Below are 13,102 nucleotides of genomic sequence, written 5' to 3'. Positions count from 1 at the left end.
GAGTTCTGTGTGCTGAGTCAGGTAGGCAACTTATTCACGCCTTCTCTCCTTGCTCACTGAAGCTGTGATCTTTTGAATCTCTGCTCATTCTCTAGACTGGGATTCCAGGAGGCATCACCCACACATTTCCAGGCATATCTTTGCATCTATGATGACTGGAAGCTTGCAATAAGGAGAATAACTGAATTCCACACCCAACCTTGAATCCTGCTGTTTCCAGTGGCATAAAGGGGGGCCACGGGTGGTTGCTCCGGGTCCAAAATCATTAGGTAAAGGTAAAGGGACCCCTGACCATTAGGTCCAGTCACGAACAACTCTGGGGTTGTGGTACTCATCTTGCTTTATTGGCCGAGGGAGCCGGCGTACAGCTTCTGGGTCATGTGGCCAGCATGACTAAGCCACTTCTGGCGAACCAGAGCAGCGCATGGAAACACTGTTTACCTTCCCGCCTGAGCGGTACCTATTTATCTACTTTCACTTTGAGGTGCTTTCGAACTGCTAGGTTGGCAGGAGCAGGGAGCTCACCCCATCGCGGGGATTTGAACCGCCAACCTTCCAATTGGCAAGCCCTAGGCTCAGTGGTTTAGACCACAGTGCCACCCGTGTCCTCGGGGTTCTGGGTACCAAACTAAATAAATAAATTTAAAGCCCTAAACAACTCAGATCCCCAAATATCCACAGACTGCCTCCTTCTCTACAGACCCTCTCAAGTGCCAAAATCAGAGAGGAGGCCCTCTTGGTTGTTCCTTCATCCTCAAAGGCTCAGGGGCATAGAGGGCCAGGAGAGGGCATATTCTGTGGCAGCCCCTAAGTTATGGCACTCCCTCCCCACAGAGGCACGTCTGGCACTGTCATGATACAGCTTTCCCGGAGTGCTGAAGAAGTGTCCCTATGCCCTGGCTTTTGACACTTGAGGCGTGTTGTTTTGGAACTCTCCATTTTCTGCAATTTTTAGTTGTTTGAAACTGGTTTTTTATATTGTATAGTATTCTGTTTTCACATTAATGCTGTGTTTCGATTGTGGGGTTTTTTGCCAATTATTTTTATTAATTTTCCAAATTATTACAAATCCAACCAAATTACTTTAATATAATTTCCTAAAATATGGTTTCCCGCTCCTGTTGCAAAGATATGTCGATCTTCCCGCGCCCATAGCTGCATCATTTCTTATTTAGTTTTCAGTTGTCATCCATCAATCTTCGTTTCTGCGCTGTGTTTTGATTGTTGCAACCTGCCTCTCGACCTTAGGGTGATGGGGGAGTCATACATAGTAATTGTAAATGAATGAATGACTGGCTAATCAAGGAAGTTTCTATAAATGGATAGGTCTGCTGGCATAAGGAGATCTTCAAAAGACACCCGGAAGTCTGTCGTAAGGAGGCTGTGATAGATTAACTTGTAGGAAAAAATGGCTGCGATGCGGCACAGAGCCTTGGAGGTAAAACTGGCAGCATTGCTGTTTGCACAGACAAGAGTGATGCCTCATGTGGTTTGCTGTTGTTGTTATGGATTTCCCGATTTTTGCGTCAAGTTCTTCCTGATGACGGTCAGTTCAGCAGCCAAGGCCAAACTGTCCACTAGGCTGAGATTTACAGCCGCGAGGGCCCAGCTTTTTTGGAAGTAAAGTGCTTGGAAACTTTTAGCCACAGCAGCCATACATTTATTTGTAATATCTAGGGATAGTGGAGGAATTTGATTTTGCTGGCATTATAATGCCTAACTGATCTACCTTTTGAACCATTATGCAAAGCAGAAACGCAATGATGAAATCTGCACTTCTCGAAATGCAGTTCTCCAAGCAAACAATGTATAATAAACCTTTACTAGGAAGATGTGTGCATACAGTCATGGAAATAACATACCAAAATGCATTGTATTGGGGAAAATGGTTCACTAAAATGTGTATATTACTCAAAACTATACAAAAATGTATATTTTAGGAGAACTGCACACTAAGGTGCCAATGAATTTTCAGGAGGATTTTTAAAATTAAAATATGCAGATTGATACAGATAGGACAGCTGAAGTTAAGATTGGAAAAATAAAAAAATGGAAAGAACTGACAGATTTATCAATCCCTATTGACACATTACAGTAGTACCTCGGTTTAAGAACAGCCCTGTTTATGAACTATTCGGTTTACGAACTCCGCAAAAGTAGAAGTAGTGTCCCGTTTTGTGAACTTTACTTCGGTCTAAGAATGGTGGAAGGGCAGCGGTGGCGGGAGGCCTCAATAGGGAAAGCGTGCCTCAGTTTAAGAACGGTTTTGGTTTAAGAACGGACTTCTGGAATGGATTAAGTTTGTAAACCAAGGTACCACTGAATAAGGATCTCCTAACAGCTGTCAACACCAGTAACAGATTTGTAGTGTTGCTGTGGCCTCCATTCAACCATGAAACTCACTGGGCCAATGATTATCATTCAGTGTAGCCCACCTCATGAGGTTGCAGGGAGGATAAAACGGGCTGGCAGCAGCCGTGGCATGCAGAGTCACCTGAGCTGCCCAAGCCCAACCCCCAAATGGGCATGTTGGCCCCCCAAAAGAGGACCTGTACGGGTTTCCCCAGATGTATGGCAGCCCTAGGTAGGGGGGAGGTTGGTTGGCCAAGGGTTTGGAGGGAAGGCGGTGTTGGCAAGCCCCAGGCAGATACATCTTAAAAAGCGATGTCCCTAACATACTTCCCAGGTCTGTTATCCCTTAGTGATCGGCTCTGCTATGATGAGTTGGGGGTGGGGGCAGGGGAGAGGATGCAAAAAGAAGTTTCCTGCCATCCAGCTTTTCTGAGGCACCTCAGCCTTGGCTGCCTCCTCAGTCAAGACAAATTACCCTGACCAGGCCTATTGGGAAATCTCAAACTTTCCTTTGTGCTGATTTGCTGGATTTGAAGGTTGTTTGGGCAACAGAGAAGGCCCTTCTGACTTTGTCCCCATTTGCACCATACATTTAAAGCGCTCCTTCAAATACTTGGGCCCCAAGTCATTAGCCTTGATGGTTTTTCTACAGGAAGTTTTGTTCTTCCAGATGTTTGGTAATTTTACCTTTAATCATGTTTCTCGCCAGATTTGCTGTGTTAGATGTTTAGCTGTTAGGCAGCCATTTTGTGTGATGCCACACACCTACCGGGGCCATTTTGTGACTGGCACCCATGGTGCTTTCTCAGTTCTAGATGTGCCCCCTGGCCCAGTGTAGAGGCACTAAGGAGGGAACTCTGTTCTGAAGGAGGACAGCTTTAGCAATCCACAGTTGTGCAATTTTATTAAGGCATCCCCACATAGGCAAATATAAGGGAAGGGAAGGAATTGTCCTTATCAGGGAAAGATCCAAGCTTGCATCTTTCCACAACTGGACAATGTGGGGGCATTTTGTGATGACTGTACATTCTTTTTGTTCTCTTCCAGAAGGCTGAATCCAGCGTTGCAGCTTTCGCAGTTAAGGAGCTGATAGTGTAAGAAACTCCATCCGCCATGGGCCTCTCCTGCGATGTGCTTGTGCAACTGGCAGATAGAATGGCTGCTTTCTTATCTGCTTGTTAAAAACCTTTTATCCTCCTCTGCGCAGCCAAGCGCACTTGCTCCCTCAAACGTTTGGCAGGGAATTATCTGTGGTGAGAGGAAAGGAGATTATTTAGTTTTTTGATGCAACATCCTTTGTGCTTTGAGAGGCCGGTTGTGTGCTTTCAAGCACATATGATTCACCCAGAGGGGGGAGTTCGAGAAAGGTGCTAGGCATGTAGAAGGCCCCAGGTCTAGTTTCCAGCATCTCTGGTCTCAAAAGGACCGGGTTAAGGGAAAAGACCCTCCGCTTGGGACCCTGGGTGATGGGGGCATCACCAGTCAGTGCTGACAATATCGGGTTAGGCAGGCAAACTGTTTGACTTGGTAACCAAACAGATTCCTGTATTCCTTATGCATGAATGAGAGCACATTGTCAGGGTTTTGTTTTTTTAATGTTTATAAAATATGCATAGCTTCTTTCCTTTCTTGGGTTCAGTGGAAATAGCACTCCTTTTTCACCCCAGGTGGGTGACATCCTATATTCTGCAAGAAACAGAGCAGTCACCTTCACCTCACAAAAAAGGAACGAAGGAATTTTCACGAAACATGTATATGCTAATTTGTATGTGTGTGCATATTTAAAAATAATTACTATAATTTGCAAACAAATACATCTCAGCAGAGTGGCGAAGACTGTGACCCAGTGTCCTCAGTCTGTCATCCAGGTACTGTTGATGGGGGACATCAAGACCCCTGCCCTCCCCTTATGGATTTCTTTTTCAAAAAAACAGAGGCCTTCTCTGTCCTCTTAGATGCAGAACACGTGGCCACCCTAGCAAGTAGGCAAGCACCCTGGGCCACCATGCAGCACCTTTGCTCACTTCTGCTGAATGGTACCTTCAAACAGGATGCTGTTGTGTGTTGAGGTCCCCAAGCCACCCCCCTAAATAAATCACAATTCACTCAGAATTTTTGTTTAAGGTTTTTGGCATAATTTTGGCCACAACTTTATTAAAATACATAATGTGAGCGGTTGCTTAGGCATTGGTTACGACTATCTGTTCCCAACCCCAGGACAGAACTGACTTCCGGATTCCAGTGAAAGCCAGTAAGGGAAAACAATATTGGGGAGACAATGGGGCTAGGCACCATACCGTCACCCCTCCCCGCATGCTCCCAGGGGCTTGCGCGGCCCAAGCCCCTTGCCAGGGATTCGGACAAAAGCATGATGAGCCCCTGGATTCCTTTACTGGAATAACCTTGCAGCAGCAGCCTTGGAGGGGCAGGAACAGCCAACCCTTACCCCTCCACCAACCAATTTTTAACCAATGCCTAACCGCAGCCTTACAAGTTGTGACGATTTGCTACACAGTAGGCAAAAAACAAATAGCACCAGCCAATCAGCCAAATGGACAAAATTCCTACCAGGCCCCTGCCCCAAAAGCAGACGACCCCATGACAGGCATAGCAAGGTCAAGCGCAACAGCCCTAAATTAGGGAGGGTGGGCAGGCGATCCGATGCACACAGCAAAAGAGGCTGAAAAAGCTGCATGCCAAGGATATATAACCTTCGGGCCAACCCTCTAAATGATAACATCAAAATCTCCCCAACTTGGCCCAATTACAGACATGGCCATCCAAATGGTTCCACCCAGTAACCTAGTGGGGGTGTCTTGTTGGACCCCACTGCAACACATGCTCTCCATGAAGGAGAACACGCTTTGTTTAAAATGGACTGAGACTCCCTAGGCAGTGACAGCTGGGCTGGTGGCACGAAAGGCAGGGAGACCATCAATAAGAGAGAGGCAGAGCCATTGAGAGGCAGAACCTGCCCTTCTCCCTGCTGGGTTCTCTAAGGTCAAGGCTGAGACTGAGGAAGGTGACCCTCCACTCCTGGTTCTGGTAATAAGAAAGAAGCCAGGCAGGCGGGGGCTGGCTGAGGGCAGACTGCGCTGGGTGGGGCAGAGCCCCCTGCGCCCACATGACCAATCCTCTGCTGTTAGACTTTCGTTACAGGACAAAATGAGCCAAGTGCAAAAGAGAGGGGGAAAGTTTCAAATGGAGATTTCTGCATGTTTAACAGCCTCTGTCCCTAAGAGATGGCAATCTTAAGATTCAAAGCGTGGGGAATAAAACCTTTCCTCATTTAGAAATAAGGAAACAGGTGCAACGTTGCTGATATTAATTGCTTTGGGGGGGGAATATTTAATTAAAGAAATCTTTGTTGATATGGATGCTTGTGCTTCTGTAAGGACATGTTCTCGCTCCATCCAGTCCTCAAGTTTGTTACGAAAGCGGGCAGCATAGAGTTTACTAATAATGCTTGGAAACTAATAGGTCTGTAATTAGCAGGGTCAGATTTACTCCCTTTCTTGTATAATGGATTGATGATTGCTAGTCCCCAATCCTCTGGGATGGTAGCTGATTGATCTATGCTGGTGAACAGGGCAGCAAGCACTGGGGCCCACATTCAACACTAGCCTTAAGAAGTTCAGGGGAAATATTGTCTGCACCAGGAGCTTTAGGAGGTTTGAGGGACTGAATAAGCCTGAGGGCTTCTTCAGTTGACACTGGGAGCCACTCAGCACTGACATCACTCAAAGGTAGAGACTGGACCTGTGGGTGTTGGTTAATTGTGTATAAGGATTGGAAGTATGACTCCCAAACCCCAACAGGGATGGAATATTCCACTTCAGCGGGGGAGTTTTGCCATCCTTTTGCTGATTATTGATGTGATGGGATGTTTTTGGTCATGTCTACTAGGAAGTAAGTTCCATTCAGGGCTGTCTTAAGTATATCCGGCGCCGTGGTGCAAAGATCCCTCTGGCGCCCCCCCCTCCCAGAGTTGCCAACCTTTTTGTAGGAACATAGAAAGCTGCCTAATACAGAGTCAGATCATTGGTCCATCCAGCTCAGCATTGTTTACACTGACTGGCAGCATCTTGCCATTCCCAACCTTAGCTGGAGATACCAGGGACTGAACCTGGGATCTTCTGAATGCAAAGCAGGTAATCTACTACTGAATCTTGTCTTCAGAAATTGTTGATGGATCATTGAGCTGATTTAGTACATAAAGCAGTTTTCTACATCCCTTATGGCTGAGGAAGGATGGTCACTGGACAGCAAAGCAAGTGTTTTGCATGCTGAAGGTCCCAAGTTAAACCCCCGCTATTTAATTTCGGGTAGGGCTGGAAAAGACTGGAGAGCCAATGCCATTCAGTGTAGAAGCTGACAGTGTTGAGTTACGGACCAATGGTCGGATTCTGTATAAGTCCACCTTTCATGCTCCCATGCAGTCATTCAGAGCACCAAGGAAGATGCACATTCCTGTTAGCACAAGATGAAAAGCACCCCCTCTTCCACACTTTGCCAGGCAAATGGGCGTGGGAGACTGCATTGGATGCCTTGCATGTAAATGAGCAGTGCTATACAGGTGCCCAAAGATTTAGTTCCCTGATCCAACAGCACCAAGAAGCCCCTTCAGCACCAGGATCTCCCTTGCTAAGTCAGGCCAAATTCATCCTGGTTCCAGCAACAGCTCCTATCTGATGGTCTTTACTCTTTGTAGGCCATCTGCTATTCGAATGGAGTCTTCCCCATACACAACAACAACGATGTCACACCTAACACAACACACACACACACACCCTGGCATATATCTTTTCCTGCTTGTAATGTAAAAACTCCATTTCTTACCCACGGGGGAATATCTTTTGTATTGACAAACATTGAAAGCTTGTTGAAAATGAGTAACAGTATGAGTCAAAGGGGAGGTCACATGAAAAAAGGGGTTCCAAAGGAAAGCAATTTTGGACACTGAGTAATGATGTATTAGATGACCGAACTTGCTGCAAACATGTGAGTGTGACATCAGATTATTCCGCCATGGCCCTGTCTTTCACACCCTCGTCACAGAAGGCTCCAGCACTGCTGTCTTCTCCCTCCCTCCTGATTTGTTACATATATTAGGAATGATATAAAAAAGAAGGTGTGTGGGTGTGTGCGCGCGCATGTTGGGAAAATGTTTATTGAGTGAGGTGCACAGAACACTAGACAGCACCCTTACAAGCACTAAGACCACATCTGCATTATACATGTAAAGCAGTATCATACCACTTTAAACAGGTATGACTTCCCCAAGGAATCCTGGGAACTGTAGTTTGCTAAGGGTGCTGAGAATTGGTAGGAGAGCCCTGCTCCCTTCCCAGAACTACAATTCCCAGGGTGGGTGAACAAATTTTTCCTTCGAAGTGTCTATTTCACTGATTTCCCAAAAGTATTTGTCACCTAGAAGTCCGCTCCACTTCACCATGTGGAGGAATTGCAGTGGACTGCGCGGCCACCCACTCTCCTCCAGGTGTGGGGGTCGAAGTTCCGCTTCGCCCGGGGGATTCTGGCTGCATCAGTGACCAGCCAGCCAATCCGCTGGGACCCATTTAAATGGAAGCGCGAGCTGGAGGGCTTCCTCTTGGCTCGCTTCCTCAATCTCCAGCCCTCCCTCCCTATTTTGAAGGTTTTCTTCATTGGCCTTGCTATGGACCTTGGTTGCCTGCCGTTGAGGGGCCTGGTAGGAATTTTTCCACATGGCAAAACTGGCATGGGCCATTTGGTTTTCGCCTACCTCGTAGCAATCATCACAACTTTTTAAAGGGTTTGTGGTTAGGCATTGTTTGACCTTGTGATGGGGGAGGGGAGGTGTGGCCATCACCTGCCCCTCCAAGCTTAAGCGTATTCCGTTAAAGGAATCTGGGGGTGTGGATCTTGTTCGAAGCCGGGGGCAAGGCTAGGGCCATGACATGACCCCGTTGGGAACCCCTGGGGGAGCTCAAGTTGGTCTGCATCAACGGGACTCCCCCTTCTGGTGGTTTACCCTTACAGGACACCCTGCGCAATGGGCAGGAATCAGATATAGTCGGGTCCATTCAATGCCTAAGCCAATACCACTAACATTCTGTAATCAATAAAGTTGTGGCCAAAATTTTGCCCAATAACATTAACATAGTATCTGTGTCCTGGTTCAACTTAAGAGCTGTGAAGCTGCAGCAATAAACCCCACCATAAATAGAAATTCCAACATGATGGTCCTTTGGGATGAAAGGCTCTCCTAAAACTTCAGGAAGCTTCATTCCTTTGTTTGCCAGTATAGAATACAGATTTCAAGAAATGGAAATAAGTACAAATGTTCCTGTTGCTAAGTCCATGATGGCTCCAATGGAAAAGAAGGTAAAGATTAAATCATTGTGTTTTCCAGGCTTGAAGATGTTATAGAGTGCAAAGGCCATACAAAAACGGTCACCGCATTAGTAATGGAGGCTAATGGCATAAAGTCCTGGACAATGATTATTTCAGAGGGTAGGGACTCCTCATCATTTAATGCTGTGCATATAATGCTTATTTTTTAAAATAATAATTCTGTGCACAGAACAGACGCCCCAGATTCCAATACCTACAATGCCAGGGTTGTTGCAGCCCATGATGTTGTCAACCTGCCACACTCTCCACTCAATATTGGCTGTGGAACAGATGCACATAATATAGCCAACAAGAGCCAAGACAAAGTCACCTATTTGCACACAGGATACCCTACACAGCAGCCATACAGGAAAGGAGCCATAATGTGCCTGGGATGGTATTTTGGCTTTGGTACAGGCAAGGCTGGCAATTGAAGGCACACTGGAGAAAAACAAAGACAAAAGATAACTGTTAGATACTTAGGCACAGTATCATATGGACGTCTCCTAAAGTTTGAGCAAATAGTGATGTGCAGCTAAAACAATGCCACCATTCTAGGGCAAATTCTGCATTTCCCACCTTGAGATGTAGGAATGGAAAAGTCTGCTCTACCTGCAATCATAGGTGCCAGGATTCAGACTTCCTTGGTGGGAGCTGGAGCCCTTTCTACCCAGAGGTCTTCCTTCCCTCTCCATTGTTAAAATGTCAGGCCTGATCCCACCAAAGTTATGTATTCCACCAATTCATCAAAACAAGTTTTTTCTTCTTCTAATATAGCACAGTACATCCATTTTTTTTGACCCCTTGAAATTTCCCACGTTTCCGGAATATAATTTAGAATTAAATTCAGTTCCCCTAAATAACAATTTCTTTTTATTACTCTTGCTATAAATATCCTCACCTTGCACCAAAATGATCTTATCATCGGGCAGTTAATCAACATATGTATTAAGTTTGCATTTTTACTCCCACATCTCCAGCAATTGTCTGCACTTGTTATTTTCTTCTGGTATAGTTTTGCTGGAGTCCAGTAGACTCTGAATATTATTTTCTGTTGAATAAGTCTTAGTCTTAGATCCATAGAGGCTATTTCTGTTGATTTTATACTTGACTCCCATATATCATTTGTTATCTGTACCCCTAACTCTTCACTCCATTTTTGTCTATCATATTCTAAATTGTATTTCTTCCTGTTGAGTAGGGTTTTATATAGTGCAAATGTAGAGTTTTTTGTTTTTGTTGCAGAGATTAAATCTTGTAGCAGCTTGGGTGTTTTCGATCCTGCTATAGCGTCAGGGCCAAACTGCCTTTCCAACATATTTTTCAATTGGATGTATTGCCATTGTGTTTCACTGGTTAATCCGTACTTTACTTGCAAAGTCTTATATTCCGCAAATTTTCATCAATTAATTGATTCAATGTCAAAATACATTTTTTCATCCAATTTTGCCAAATTATTACTCGATTTCCAATTTTTAATTTTGGGTTGGCCCATATTGTTAATTTCTCATGCTGATGGGGTCATCCTTATTATTTATATTCATATTTATTTATGAATAAATAAATATGAATTATTATTTATATATTATTATTTATGAATTATATTCATGCAAGTTTTTATAGATGCTTTAATAGTCTCCAGGATAATAGCATATTTCATAAAAATGGAGCCGAGTTTAGTCCACCCTACAAGAGGTTCAAAGAAACTATATTCAAGAGTAGCCCAATTGGGATTCCTGCTCGTTTTCCAATAATTAGTCTTACTCAGCAGGTAGGCCTGGTGATATGATTCCAGATTTGGGAGCCCAAAGCCACCTTCCTAGTTGGAAGTTGCATTTTATGTAGTGATATTTTTGGTGACTTTGTACCCCACAGGCACAGGTTTAGAGGTCCCCACCTTTCAATATCAAAAGAAATATCATTTATAATTTGATTCAAATTTAATTTTACAATTTGGTCTATATCTGATGAAATCATTATACCCAAGTATTTAATAAAGTCTTTGCACACCCGAAATTGATGATTTCTATACAATGTAGCCCTTGGCCCTGTTGGTAAAATCTCTGATTTTGTCCAATTTATGGAATATCCCAATATTCTGCCAAAGGTTTTTATTTTCTCCATAATTTTTGGAATTGTATCTTCTGGTTTTGTAATAAATAAAAGGATATCGTCCGCAAATAATACAATTTTGTAATTATCTTTGTTGTGCTTTACACCAATAGATTGTTAAAATTCACGGAAATCGCAGAGGTCAATGGGACCAAAATAGCCCTCTACCCAACATACAGGATTGCCCAGTCACCAAAACAACCATCACAGCTCAGTCCAGAAAACTTTGACTGCACTTCATATTGCATAAGTGAACATGACCAAGCAGGAGTGGGAAACGGTTGGCCTACGGATTGGATCATGACAGGAGCGTTTATCATGATTTGCTTGTGTGGTATTTGCACATCTTCCCAATTAATCCTTTGTTCATCACATGCTTCTCAGTGCATTTTTGTATCACTTTCCTAACCACAAATGTCCATTAAAAATAAAAAGATGCTCCAGGGCAATAGAGCACTTTGTTCCACTTTAAATGCAAAGTTATGGCTGATAAAGAAGGCTGATCAGCGAAGAATTGATGCTTTTGAATTATGGTGCTGGAGGAGACTCTTGAGAGTCCCATGGACTGCAAGAAGATCAAACCTATCCATTCTGAAGGAAATCAGCCCTGAGTGCTCACTGGAAGGACAGATCCTGAAGCTGAGGCTCCAATACTTTGGCCACCTCATGAGAAGAGAAGAGTCCCTGGAAAAGACCCTGATGTTGGGAAAGATGGAGGGCACAAGGAGAAGGGGACGACAGAGGACGAGATGGTTGGACACTGTTCTCGAAGCTACCAACATGAGTTTGACCAAACTGCGGGAGGCAGTGGAAGACAGGAGTGCCTGGCGTGCTCTGGTCCATGGGGTCAGAAAGAGTCGGACATGACTAAACGACTAAGCAACAACAAAAGTTATGGCATGTGCTTGAATCCTTCCTGCAAAATACCATACTGACAGTCTGGAGGTGGCCCAGGTATTAAGCCACCCACTTGCTCTAGTAATAAGCGGTACCTCCAGATGGGGATACATCTAGCAAGCTCAATGCAGCCTTCGCAAGCATCACAACGCAGAAGAGAACATGCATTTCTTCCAGTAACACACGTGGTAGGCTGATAGGAAAGTGGAATAGGATAAGTCTGCACCACCAAAATGGGAGCAGGACAGTAATAATTAAAGGGATAAAATAATTGGGGAAATTAATAATGGAATTGATAAGAAGACCATCTCCCCCCATCTGGCAGCATTGCCTCTTGGGCCCCGCTTTCTGACTTTGCAGAGAAAACGGAGCTGCTGGCCTTAGGCAACTCTCAGAGTACTTGGGACAGAGACCTGGAAGGTCATGCTCCCAGCAAAAGCGCATGAAAGCTGACGTCAAAGGAAGCAGCTGTTGGTTCATTGGCTCTTTGGAGAGAGCATCCCTTCTGCTGTAACTCATCTGCGAAATGTCAACTCAGCCTTGACTGTTATCTTCTCTCTTTCAGCATCTCGCTTGCCTGTTGTGGGGAGATAATCCCACTCGTTTCACAGATATTTTGTGCACGTGTGGGATTCAAAGCAGAAAAGGAGGATGAGGTTCTCCTCCCATTTGGCACGTTGTTGCTTTGTGATCCACCGCCCCCACCCCACCTGCAGCACACACAGAGATATCTAGAGAACTGGCCAGCTAAAATTTAGCATGGAAACAATCGTTCCATAAGCAATGTTTTTTTTACTAAAATTATCTGGTGTCATGATGATGTCAGGTGACTAAGAAGTAGGCATCAACGTACCTGTCAATCGTTGACTCGCCAGGGTCGGGTCTGCTTCACCAGCATGTTCTCTGCAGGAAAGGCACTGGCAAAACAGCATCCAGCAGGATTGGACCTCTACCATCGGCTAAGGTCACCCAGTGACACCAGCTGATTGACAGGTGGGTGTGGTTTGGGGAAATGGCCTTGCAGGCCATATTGGACCCCCTGACAGACCAAGACTGACCTGGAAGTTTAAGATGCTCTGGGTGTGAGCCATTTTAGATCAGGTTGTGACTGATCTGGGTTCTTCTGTCCCAGAGTTGAAAACTCCTGTGCTGGAGGGTTGGGGAGAGAGTCTAGAAGAAGCTAAAGACAAAACATTACACAAACACAAATTGCACAATTGTACCAGCTGCTTATGTACAGAAACAAATGCAAATGGGAACATTATAACAAGCTGGTGCAATGTATCTGACACATTTACCACTCTATCCTCTTTGTGGGCAGAGATTTACTTTGAAAAAGCAAAACAACACAAGGAAGAGTGTGTGC

This window comes from Podarcis raffonei, chromosome 15, assembly GCF_027172205.1.
Source record: "Podarcis raffonei isolate rPodRaf1 chromosome 15, rPodRaf1.pri, whole genome shotgun sequence".
Taxonomy (NCBI): domain Eukaryota; kingdom Metazoa; phylum Chordata; class Lepidosauria; order Squamata; family Lacertidae; genus Podarcis; species Podarcis raffonei.
This window is presented reverse-complemented; position numbering follows the sequence as displayed.